Source organism: Papio anubis, chromosome 3, assembly GCF_008728515.1.
Source record: "Papio anubis isolate 15944 chromosome 3, Panubis1.0, whole genome shotgun sequence".
NCBI classification, from domain to species: Eukaryota; Metazoa; Chordata; class Mammalia; order Primates; family Cercopithecidae; genus Papio; species Papio anubis.
The window spans coordinates 10,722,849-10,735,276 of record NC_044978.1 but is presented as its reverse complement, the minus strand read 5'-3'; positions in this window follow the sequence as shown (position 1 = coordinate 10,735,276).

Here is a 12,428-nt window from a genome sequence, read left to right as displayed (position 1 = left end):
TTTTTTCTATATCACTTACTTATTGCAATTCAATATAAATATCTGGTAAAATTAGTTAATAATTAGTTAAGAAAAGAATAAAATAATTTTTAAAACTAGTTTATCAACTTTCAAGAAATAAAAGAAAAATATACGGCTGATCTATATCCCTTTTGAAGTTAATATCCAGGAAAAAACTTTAAACTCCAAAATACTGTTACCAGGGGAAATCTATTTAAGTCACAGTGTATTGTATGTGTGTCAATCTCTCTATACATTATTGGTCTAAGCAATGCCTTGTAACTTGTTGGAATTACGGGTATATGTTTTCAAATACACCATTTCTTCTGCCACTCAAAATAAGACTTAATGTAGTTAGTAATTCTTCTCCCCACACAGACAAAAACTATTAGGCCCAAATCATGTAAGTGCCTTATCCAATGTTAAGGTGCGCCCTCATTCTATAGTATTTCAAATTAGGAAGTGATAGTATTTGTGCAATTTATGATTAAATCCAATCATTGAATACAAGTCATATACTTCGAGGCAAAGAACAAAGACCAGATAAGTGGTAAGTTGTTTTCCATTTGACCTGCAGAATTATGAAGTAAGGAAAGAACAAACTTATTAAGAGATCACTTTACGTAAAAGACAGGACTGTGCACTTTACATAAAAATCTAATTTTTATAGCAGACTCGAGGAAATAGCCATCATCCTCTTTCTCATTTTATAGATGAGATAACTAAGGTTCAGAGAGGCTATGATATTAACTTCTTTAGGGTTATACAGTAAGTCAGATAGATTTTACCTTTTCAAGAAAGTTCACTGTTTACTATAACTTTAGATTTAGAAAATTGCAATTTATAATCAGAGAGGCCACAAAAGTGCATTTTCAAGGTAAGGGACTGGAACTCTTACCATATTTCTGAAGGAAATGCATGATGTATATGTAGATGTAAATATGCACATGGATATAGATATACTAAGAGCGAGGGAGAAAGGTGGGAGAGAAAGAAGAAGGGAGGAAGAAGGAGCAGGGAGAGAAAGGAGAGAGAGAAATGAGAAAGGCAGGGAAATAACAGGAAGAAAAGAGAAAGGAAGGCAAGGGGAGGAGAGGAAGAGAGATAAAGAGAAAAAGGGAGAGGGGAGGAAGGTGAAAAGACAGAAAAACAGAGCGGGGAGGAAAGCAGATGACTAATATGGAACTTTCACATGCAAAATGGAAGAAAAAGTCACATGGCAAAGAAAACATAGGGTAGATTTGGAACCAGAAAATCGTAACTCAGTGTCAGGGAAGCCCAGAGAGCAGAGCTATTCCTGACATGGGGACGTCTAGACCTTTACATGGTTGCATTTGTTTCTTAATATGGTTTCAGTCTAGAGCATTTCTTTTTGGTTTGTTTAATTCTTCTGCATATTTTCAACATTAAATATTTTCTAATATTTTGCCTCTGTTTTCCCCTGCTACTCTTCTGTTTTAAAAACTTTCAAAGCGCCCTTATAGATGACATAATAAACTCCAAATGACTTAGCCTGTGTTTGAAGACCTTCAAAATCTGCCCAAAACTATTTTTTAGCCTTGGATCCCAGGACTGTTTCTCACTAGGACTGAATAAATAGAACATTTTTATATATTTCCAAAAACATAGCAAGGTTTGAAAATTTCAAAAATTATTTATATTTTAAAAATAATCTTAGTTTCATAAATTTTTACTTTAAAAAATACACTTATCACCATGAGAAAATGTTATCTCAGGAAGTAATGTGTCATATTTTCAGTAAATAGACAGATTTAATTAATCCAGATAAAGGAGAGACAAGGGCACATCTCCTTTGTAATTTTAGATTCACAGCAGAATAGCTCAAAGGTTGATGCTCAATGAATGACGAACTTTGTATTTTGCCTCTTTCTCTTGAGATTTCAATACTGTAGAAAACTATGTTCTATAATTCCATTTCTTATGTTTTAAATTCGTATGCACATGATCTTATTTTATCACGGGTTGTTGGCAAAATAAAAGAAATCTACGGCTCTTTATACTCTCCCTGCAAAAATGCTCTTCGAACAGCTGCAGAATACCAATAATTATCTTGGTCAGTTCCAGTGTAGCAAAGTCAAGCAGCTAGCATTTAACTCCTTGGCTAAAAAATAGCCTGCATAATGAAATGTAAAATAGAGATGCTCTCTCTTACACCCAAGAGTGGCTCATCCTCTTTGCCTGGTTAAAAAGGAACTTGCAAGTGCAAACAGCTGAGGGTTTGTCACAGCTGTAGAACAACAACTCTGGTGGATACTAAACCACCCTCTAACCACAGATTTTCATTTAAATATAGCTGCATGAATTGACATCCGAGTATATGGACAAAAGATTTCAAACAATCTATATTAAACCCTATTGAAATCCATCTGTTACCAGGTGTTATAATGAAAATATTTCCATAACATTTCTTAGATAATGTGATAATATAATAATTTTTTAAAATTTTTTCTTTTCTATAAACATGTTGACATCAAATAAGGTATTCTGAAATTTTCCTCTTCAGAAGAACTCTTGTCCATGCTAAAGCAAGCTAATGAAAAATCAGCACAAATTATATTTCTGTGAGGCAATATAAGTCATTGAAGGGAATCAGATATTGACTGGCTGCAGAAAGCACAGACACAATTATCTTAGGGAAACCATATGTTGATACAGAGCCCAGAAAAGAATGCAGGCATGGAATGGAGTGAGGGGGATAAAAACATAATAGCCCCTTTTCAGTGGCTGTTGGTAAAAGTTACACAGCATCATTGAAGAAACCTTTGGCTTTTCTACATTCTGTGGAATACAGTGCCCTGCGCTTGGGGACAAAGGGAGGGGAAAAAAAAGCATAGATTTTGTCCTAAGGGAATTTATAACTCTATTAAAGAAGCCAAATTTTTCATTTAAGAATATATTTATCTATATTAAAGAACAAAATTAATAGTAACTGAAAATCAGCTACCATGCAACAGGAATTATATATTTTAATTATATACATATATAATTAGTGAGGAATAACATATTGTCAAATTGATTCTTTAAAGGAGGCAAACCTTGAACCTAATATGAACATGAGTAGGCTCTCTTCTCTGATTGCATCTGCCACACCTTTCTCCCTTGCTCTCCAGGTTCAGCCTCACTTGGTTCTTGACTCTGTGTGCTGTGGGTAACCCAGGAGCTGAGACAAAGACCCTTGAAGTAATCAGACTTCTTAGGAGAGAGAATTGCTCAGCTGTGACTGGTATCTCTAAAAGGATTTTTAAAAGCTGATGATGTACATATAGATCTATATATAGATATGGATATAGATATACTAAGAGCAAGGGAGAAAGGTAGGAGAGAAAGAAGAAGGGAGGAAGAAGGAGCAGGGAGGGAAAGGAGAGAGAGAAATAAGAAAGGCAGGGAAGTAACAGGAAGAAAAGAGAAAGCAAGGTAAGGGGAGGAGAGGAAGAGAGATAAAGAGAAGGAGTGCAGAAGAAAGCTGGAGTGTTGAAACTTACCTATTGTTGCTCACATCACCCCTCCAATTATCTCCACTGAGAATCAGAAAATCAAAACTTAGAGAGGTTAAGCAGCTTGCCCAGGGCCCTAGGCTAAGTTCCAAACCCCAGTGGTCCAGTTCCCTGGCTTACACTCAAGCACACTAGGCTAGATGTGTGGTTTTTCTAAACACATGCCATATAAGCTTTCTTGTATCTTCTCATCTCAGATAGTTATTGATATCTGTGATATTAGATGTTATCTTGGGAATGGAGAGGAGGTGAGTGCTATGATTGTCCCTAATACATTTCACCACTACATTTTAGCATTTATTACAAGGTAGTTGCTAGTAACCATTGGACTTCAGAATAAAGTACTACCTGAATCTAGAGTTAGTGCAATGCTAAAAGCTTTAACTTAAGACTACCATGTCACAAAAGTATTTGTCAAATTATTATAATAGTGCTCCAAACTTAACAGGAAGCTAATTTACTTCCCATGAGAAGCTGAAGCCATATTTGTAAAACTGTTAATTGCTTTTTTAACCCTTTAGTAAATCATTAGTGTGGCTTTAGGCTATTCACAAATCAGGTACTAAATTGAAATTTAGGAAGTTACTGCCAGAAATGTGTCTTAGTTATAAAAATAAATATAATCTTCTTTACAGGAAAAAACATGTCTATACTTCTACATTTAAAAAATAAGAGAAGTGAATAAGGTGACCTTAATTTAAATGCCATAAATAATACCGACATGGACTCACATGACATCCCATAATACCTTTATGCAATTTTTTTCTTGTATTATTAATGCTTTTTGTGTGTATATGCATGGTGTAGATAAGGATAATTTTAGTCTCAACTTTGAATAGCATTGAAAATGAGATTTATTGACCATCCTTAATGTTATGTCTACATTCACAAAAGGTGAAAATTACTTCATAAAATCTAATCTCTACTTATTCTCTCTTGATCCCTATTCATCTCTGTTACGGTAGGATGCTTTCACATTGAATGATTATAAATACTTAATAGTAGCTTTTAGGCAAGTTATTTTGAATTTGTAGCATACATTTTGTAAAATACCTGAGCATTAAGCCAATAAAACATGCTTCACTTCTAATAAACCACCAATGGATGTTATAGATAAAATTAGTAATCAATTATTTAGATTATTAATAAATAGTAGATTAATGGATTTACCCTAGAATACAATGATCCAACTCTATTAATTACTCCTTCCAATGTTAGATGTATTTGTCTCAGTCTATTAATGCTTGTAAATGAAGAATACATATATATATATAATTCCATGTTTTGTAAATCAAATTACTTATTAAATATATGTGTAATATATTTAAATTATTGTTTAAGAAACTTTACACCTATATTATATAAATGTTTGCTTCTTTTTTTCAATACTGTGCACATTAAGGATTCAATAAAGCGTGGGTTAGGGAAACCCTATAATAATAAAGAGAATACGATGGAATTATATAGTGGATTTTTTTGTATAAGATGCTCACAGTACTTTCAGTATATTATCTCATTTATCCTTGCTGATTTTTATTAAAAAATTGTTGGGGTGACATCTCATTTATTCTCTCAACATTTTTATTGAAAAGGTTTTATATTTTCTCCTGTAAGCCAGTTTTCAAATAGTAAGTTTTATTACCCTTGAACACCATTTTTTTTCAATATTGTTGGACAGATTGACCGGTTTTCAATCAATATTTTTACATACAAATACATACCATGTCAGCAACAGTAAGCAATTAAAAAGTAACTGTTTTGATGCTATGTCTTTCTGTTTTTAAATTTTTTCTTCTCTTTCATTTAGCATTTTCACCTTTTCTCTAAATAGTTGCCAACATAATGGGAAATACAATGTATTCTCTATCAGCCTGAATATATTCTTTATCCTACCCCATTTTCCTCTTTTCATCTTTCAAAGCACTTCCTCCAGAAGATAAATATCTTTCAGTACAGAGTCTATCCCTGTATAGTATTCTCCTCAGACCTCTGCAAAAGCTGACGTCATCTGTTCTGGTTTTGTTGTACATCTTTCTGTTCTGATCACTTTCCTTGGTAATGAATTTGACCATTTCTATCAATTTCAGATGCAGAAAAGAAGTCTAAAAATCAATTATTTCTTCGCCAAATTTTTAAAAAATAATTTTTAAACGCATTGCATTTATCCCCCATAGAACTTTTACCTCTACTCATATCCAGCTTTTTATATCTATTCATTTCTCTCCTGACTTTATTAGTAATTCTTTCCAATAGTTGAAATTATTTATTATGTACTTCAGATAAATAAAAGTGTTGTGAACTAGTACATTCTTTGAGGAGATAAATTCTCTTCAAAAATTTTTAATTCTTATTCTTGCAAATATTCTCAATATACAGGGTTTGTTTGTTTTTGTTTTGTTTTGTTTTGTTTTTTTGACAAAGTCTCTCTCTGTCGCCTAGGCTGGAGTGCAATGGCACCATCTCGGCTCACCGCAACCTCCGTCTCCCAGGTTCAAGTGATTCTCCGGCCTCTGTTTTCTGAGTAGCTGGGATTACAGGCCCCCACCACCAACCCAGCTAATTTTTTGTATTTTTAGTAAAGATAGGGTTTCACCATGTTGAGCAGGCCAGTCTCGAACTCCTGACCTCAAGTGATCTACCCGCCTTGGCCTCCCAAAGTGCTGGTGTGAGCCATCTCGCCCAGCCTCAATGTATAGTTTTTGATAGAAGACTCAGTGTACCCATTTGAACAGTTTGTACCCAAACTGCCAGAGTTTGACTTTGAAGGTGTCCTGACTTAAAGCATTTTGCCAACAGTTGTATTCTTGTTATATCACTGTCCTAGCTTCTAGAGCTCAATTATTACATATTTTCTCTTACAGTCTTTTTTATCTTACATTCTCACATCATATTTCCAAAGGTAGAGTATATGCAGTCAGCTTGAACCACAGCTTCTGTCCCTTTCATTCACCTATTTACCTTTTGTTCTCCCTTTAAGTCTCAATTTAGCTATCATTTCTTCTACAAAACCCACTCTGGCACTTTCAATGGACTCTGTATTTTCTGGGTCACAACCTGTCTCATGCTGAACTCAAATAAGTAGTGACAGATTTAATCCTAGCATCTAGAATTGTACCTGGCTCACTGTAAGTGTCAGGATATATTTACTGAATGAATAAATGAACGTGCTAAATTCCTTTCAGATGACATATTAAGAAAAGTACTTTGCTTAAGGAGGTTGCAAATTTCTGCTAGCTTTACTACATGTTCAGCATGAAAATGTTAATTTCTGAAAATACAGAGCTGTTTTACTTATCTGTGTATTCCCTGCAGCTTCTATTATGGTATTTTCCACACAGTTGATTTTAAAATATTCAATATGTATAAATACATAAACACATGTTTAAGTTACCTATAAATATATTTAATAATGTTTAATTTACATACAAATATATCAAGCATATACTTGATTTTAACATGTTAACTGGAGAAGAGTCAATAGCATATGGAAACTTATTACATTAGCTAAGAGTACAAACTCTTGTTTCTGTATGTGTGTGAGAAGCATGTTTCTGTTTTTCCCAGATCTAGTTTTGATGTGTTGTTTTATTTTTGTTGATTATCTGAACTTTAGACTGATTCTCATGTATTTCTCATGAAGTTTTGAGAAAACCAGTTTATCAATTTGCAGTGAAAAATGCAATCTAGCACAGAATAATTAAATTAGCACAATCTCTTCAGCTTATTTCTGTAAAGAGATCGCAATAAAAGCCACACTATAATCAAAACATACCTTGATAGTATGAATACCAATAGGAATAAGAAGTCAAAAGAAAAAACTGCTTATTTTCAGTACCAACATGCAGTGTTGTATTCATATTTCCAGCAAGGATGCTGACACTGGACCTGAAGTTACCGCGGCAGCATTTAGAGCTCTTTGAAATTAGCTTGAAGAGCACCATTCTGCTATATCTAACATACTCAGCTCACCAAAGTGATCTACAAGCAGATTTTAAATGACTCAAAATACGAAAGAAAAAGGCACCTGTTTGTGTTCCCGACTTGTCTACATGATAGTATAGAGTTTGTAGATTTAAGAATGTTAGAGTATAAAAGAACATTCAAATTGCTTCAAACAAAGGGTTTGCTCAAGGGGAGTCACATAAAGAATTAATGGAGAAAAATTTTTAAGTTGAAATAAAATTGGCAGCAATTATTTGTATCAAAGAGAATGCAAGCTGACATCAGCGTCAATTTCTTTACACAGGAAGATTTCTGCACACACAGACATTTGCGTGAAACAAACAGGAAGAGAGAAAAATAATGCAAATGAGAGTGAAAGAACAGAGATAAGTAAATCATCTCACCAACAAAGTGAAACACAATTCATTACTCTATAAAACTTAACTGGTGACAAACATCCATCTTTGGCAACCAAGTTCAGTTTCAATTTCAAATATGACCTTTGAGAATTTGAAAAAAAAAATCGGTAGTGTGAAAGGAAAATAAATCTCGGGACCCCAAACTCAGTAAGTCAAAGGGAAAAGTTAAGCTGGGAACTGGGTCACACAAATCTGCCATTCCTTTTGGTGCTTAAATAAGAGGGCTACAAGATGAAAAGCTACATGTCTCCCCCGTATTTTGCCCCTAAGGAAATTCCTAGTGAGCTCCAAAATCTTCACCCTAAGCAGTTTCTGTTAAAAGTTCACTATGGCAGTGCAGATTGATAGCTTATCTTTACAGGTGCAGTCACCCCCTGCCCACCAGATACAGATGCGCATCAGATTGCTCCCCTGCCCCATTTTGTCTATGTAAAAATGCAGATTCCCTGAATATTTCCTCTGCCCTGTATGTCTATGTCATCTTACGTAAAAAAAAATGCAGATTCACTCATAAAATAAAGATATCTAGAGCCATGGAGGAAAAGGCAGGAGCCCCCGTACAGAATTTCTCCATGATCTTTTTCAGGAAGAGAAGCCTTAAAATGCTGGGGAAGGGCAAGAATCACTGTATTCCTGGAAATGCTCTCAAAACCAAAGACAAAGAAAATATTGAGGACAGCCAGAAAAAAAAAAGACACACTATATAAATATATATATATATATGTATAAATATATATATATATATATGAATATATATATAACAATTCCTTTTTTGTCAGAAGTCACGTGAGCCAGAAAACAACTTAAAATGAACTCACATCTTTAAAGTGAAGAAAGAATGAAAAAGAAGGAAGGAAGGAAGGAAGGAAGGAAGGAAGGAAGGAAGGAAGGAAGAAAGGACGGAAGGAAGGAAGGAAGAAGGAAAGAGAGAAAGAAGAGGAAGAAGGCAAGGAAGGAAGGAAGGAAGGAAGGAAGGAAGGAAGGAAGGAAGGAAGGAAGGAAGGAAGGAAGGAAGGAAGGAAGGAAGGAGAAAGAGAGAAAGAGGATGGGAGGAAAGGAGGGAGAAAGGGAGGGAGAGAGGGAAGAAGGAAGGGAGGGAGGATGGAAAGAACCTAAACCAAGAACTCTATGCCACAGGGAAATAATTTTCAAAAACGAAAAAGAACCAAAGATTATCCAGACAAAATGGCATCCTTGCCATTTTGATAGAGCAACTCTTTGGAGTATCCATTTCCCTGCCTCCAAACCTTCCATGAACGCTGATCTATGTTTTTGTCCCTTTATTAATTTGTCTGTTCCATAATATTATATAAGTTAAGTCATACTGCCTGTAGTCTTTTTGGTCTGACTTGCACAAGTTAACAAAATGCATCTATGGTGTACCAGGGTTGTGGTGTGACTCAAGATCTTGTTTCTTTTTCATTGCTCACTGGTATTCGGTTGCATAAGTGTACTGTAGTTTGTTTAACCATTCAGTTCTTTAAGACATATTGACTGATTCCAGGTTTTGAAGAAAGCTTCTATAAATTTTTACATAAAGGTTTGCATATGGTAAGTGTGTGTACAACTTCACAAGGAACTTGCAAATTTTCAATGTGGCCATGTCATTTATTTAAAAATATTTTTAAATTGCAATTGAGGTTTCCTTCTTGATCCACAAATTATGCAGAAGTCTGTCAATTTCCAACTATAAGGGAATTTCCTAGTATCTTTCTGTTTTTAAATTCCAGCTTAAATAATTTTGGTCAGAGAGAATAATTTGTATGATTTTTATTCGCTTAAATGTTTTAAGGTTTGTTTTACATGGTCTTTCTTAGTGAGTGGTCAAGGTGCACAGCACAAGGATTTGTATTTTGCTGTTGTTAGGGAGAGTGTTCTAGAAATGTCAATTAGGTTAAGTTGGTTGATAGTGTTCAGTCTTCCGTATTTTTAAATTATGTCGTATATGTCTAATTTTCTGTTTACTTGTTGCATTCCTTTTTAGAGTTTCCATTAAAAAGTACCACAAACCAGGTCATTTAAAATAACAAAAACATGTTGTCTAGCAGTTCTAGAAGTCAAAATCCTGAAATGAAGATCTTGGAAGGATTGATCCTTTGTGGAGGCTTTGAAGGAGTAACTATAGCATGCCTTTCTCCTTCTCGTGGTTGTCAGCAACCTTGGTCTTCCTTGACATCACTCCAGCCTCTGCCTTCATCTTCACATGGCCTTGTATATTTTGTGTGTGCCTCTGAAACCTCTCTGCTTCTTATAAGGACACCAGTCATTGGATTGAGAACCTACTCTAAAAACAGAATGTTTTGGTTTCAAGGTCTTAACTAATTGTAACTACATCTGCAGAAACCCTTTTTCCAAGAAAAGGTAACATTCTGAAGTTCAGAGTAGACACGAATTCTGGGGGGACCCTATTAATCCTTTTCCTGTTTAGAAAAATCAAGTACAGCTCACTGCCAGTGCTCAGTTAATTTTACATAAACATGCTCTTTGAGGCTGAAGCAAATCTGACTAATTTTCAATGTGAAATAAAATTTAAAAACTGTTCTTGGACTTACATCTAAACAGAACATCAGAATCATCTGAATCATCAGAATTGTCTATTTTGGTAAAATTAGATTCGTCAAATGAATCTGCAGCCAACAACTGTTCAAGAATGATGCTAACATCACATGTAGGAATGCTACGTTTCTAGGATTTGACATTTTTAGAGATTGAGAAGTACCGTATTTTGTAAAAGGAAATAACACTACTAAAAACAGCATGCTATAAGTAGAATTATGTCATTTGTTTCCAAAGTTGACATATTAGGATGATGCAAAAATAATAATAAAAGTGAAATCGTTCGTGGCAACGTTTTCTCAGGGTAACTGCTGCAGCTGCAAGCACCACTGGCGAGTATGCTCAGGGCAGATGGGAAAAAGGTTAAACACACTACACTTGTATAAATTACTAAGAGAAGAGTATTAAATCTCTAACAATAATTGCAGGTTTTCCTACTTCTTTCAAATCTGCTAGTTTTTGCCTCCTGTATTTTGAGTTTCTAAGTTTATATTTGATATGTCTTCTTGGAGAATTGACTCATTTTTGTTATGTTATGGCCCCACATTATTCCTGATAATAATCTTTGTTCTGCCATCTGGCTTGTCTAAAATGATTATGTCTGTCTCAGATTTGTTTTCTTTGTATTTCCATGGTATAAATTACTTTATCTTTTTACTTTTAACCTAACTATATACCTATATTTAAAGTATGTTTCTTGTAGACAAATAAGTGTATCTGTTTAAAAACCTGTATGTGAATATCTGTATTAGCTTGATTCATAATAGTCTCAAACTAGTAATCATCCAACTGTCTTTCAACTGGTTGACAGATCAACAAACTGTTGTCACCATACAAGGAAGTACCACTCAGCAATAAAAATAGAAACAACCAATACTCTCAATAATGCAGATATATCTTAGATGTTTTTTGTTAGCTGAAAAATGACAGATCAAAAAGGCTATATACTGCAAGATTTCATTTATGTGACATATTTTAAAAGACCCTAAGGTAGGGATAGAGAACAGGTCAGTGTTCTCGGCTGGGGCTTAGACAAGGGGCAGCTGGAGGGAATTTGAGGAAATGATTCTGAGTCAGACAGGAGGCCGGGAAATACTGGGTCGAAGAGGGCGGTCACCGGCAAGGGTCCCCCACCCTCAAGCCTAGACCTGCCGCGCAAAGTGAGAATATTCACCAAAGCCACTCTGAGCTGCCCCACCCGCCATCCTGTACCCATAAAACCCCGAGGCTCCACTGGCAGCAGAAGACGGGCAGAGAAGGAGAGAAGGGCAGCAGCAGCCAGACGTCGGTGAGAAGTTGCTTGACTTCAGAGGACGACTTGACTATGGGACCTCAGAGGAGAGTTCAGCCGGGGATTGCTGAAGTCCAGGAGAAAACCACCCTCCCACTCCACCCCTTTTCCAGCTCCCATCCTGCTGAGAGCCACTTTCATTGGCAATAAAATCCCCCCGTTCACTGTCTTCAATTCATTCGCGTGACCTGATTCTTCCTGGACTCTGAACAAGAGCTCAGGATACAGAGGGCTGTCACATTGAGCTGTTAAACACTGAAGCTGTCTGTGGACAGCAAAGCTAAAAGAGCACACTGTAATGTAATTGATTATACAACCAAATATCTGTTTTAAAATGTCTTATGTATATTAATGATGGCTGAGATTTTTTTCCTTTCCAATATTTTGTTTCCTTCTTGTTTTAATATTTATTAATCTTAAAATATTGAGGCTTTTTCTTATATATGTTTGGCCCTAATCAATGTCCATTTAATTTGACATTGAGTTTCATTTATATTTTCTTTTTCTGCTTGCTTACTGAATTCTTTTTCTTCCTTTCATTACCTTTCTCCAAGCTTCCTGCTTCTTTTAGGCTTTGCTTTTTCCTCTTCTTCTAGGCTTCTTTTGGAGATACTAGTCCCCCTATGACTGTCTCCCTTCTTTTCATCCATGAACCCTGACTTTACAATCTGCCAATCAGCCATAGCCAGAGTGCGTGCTCTGAAC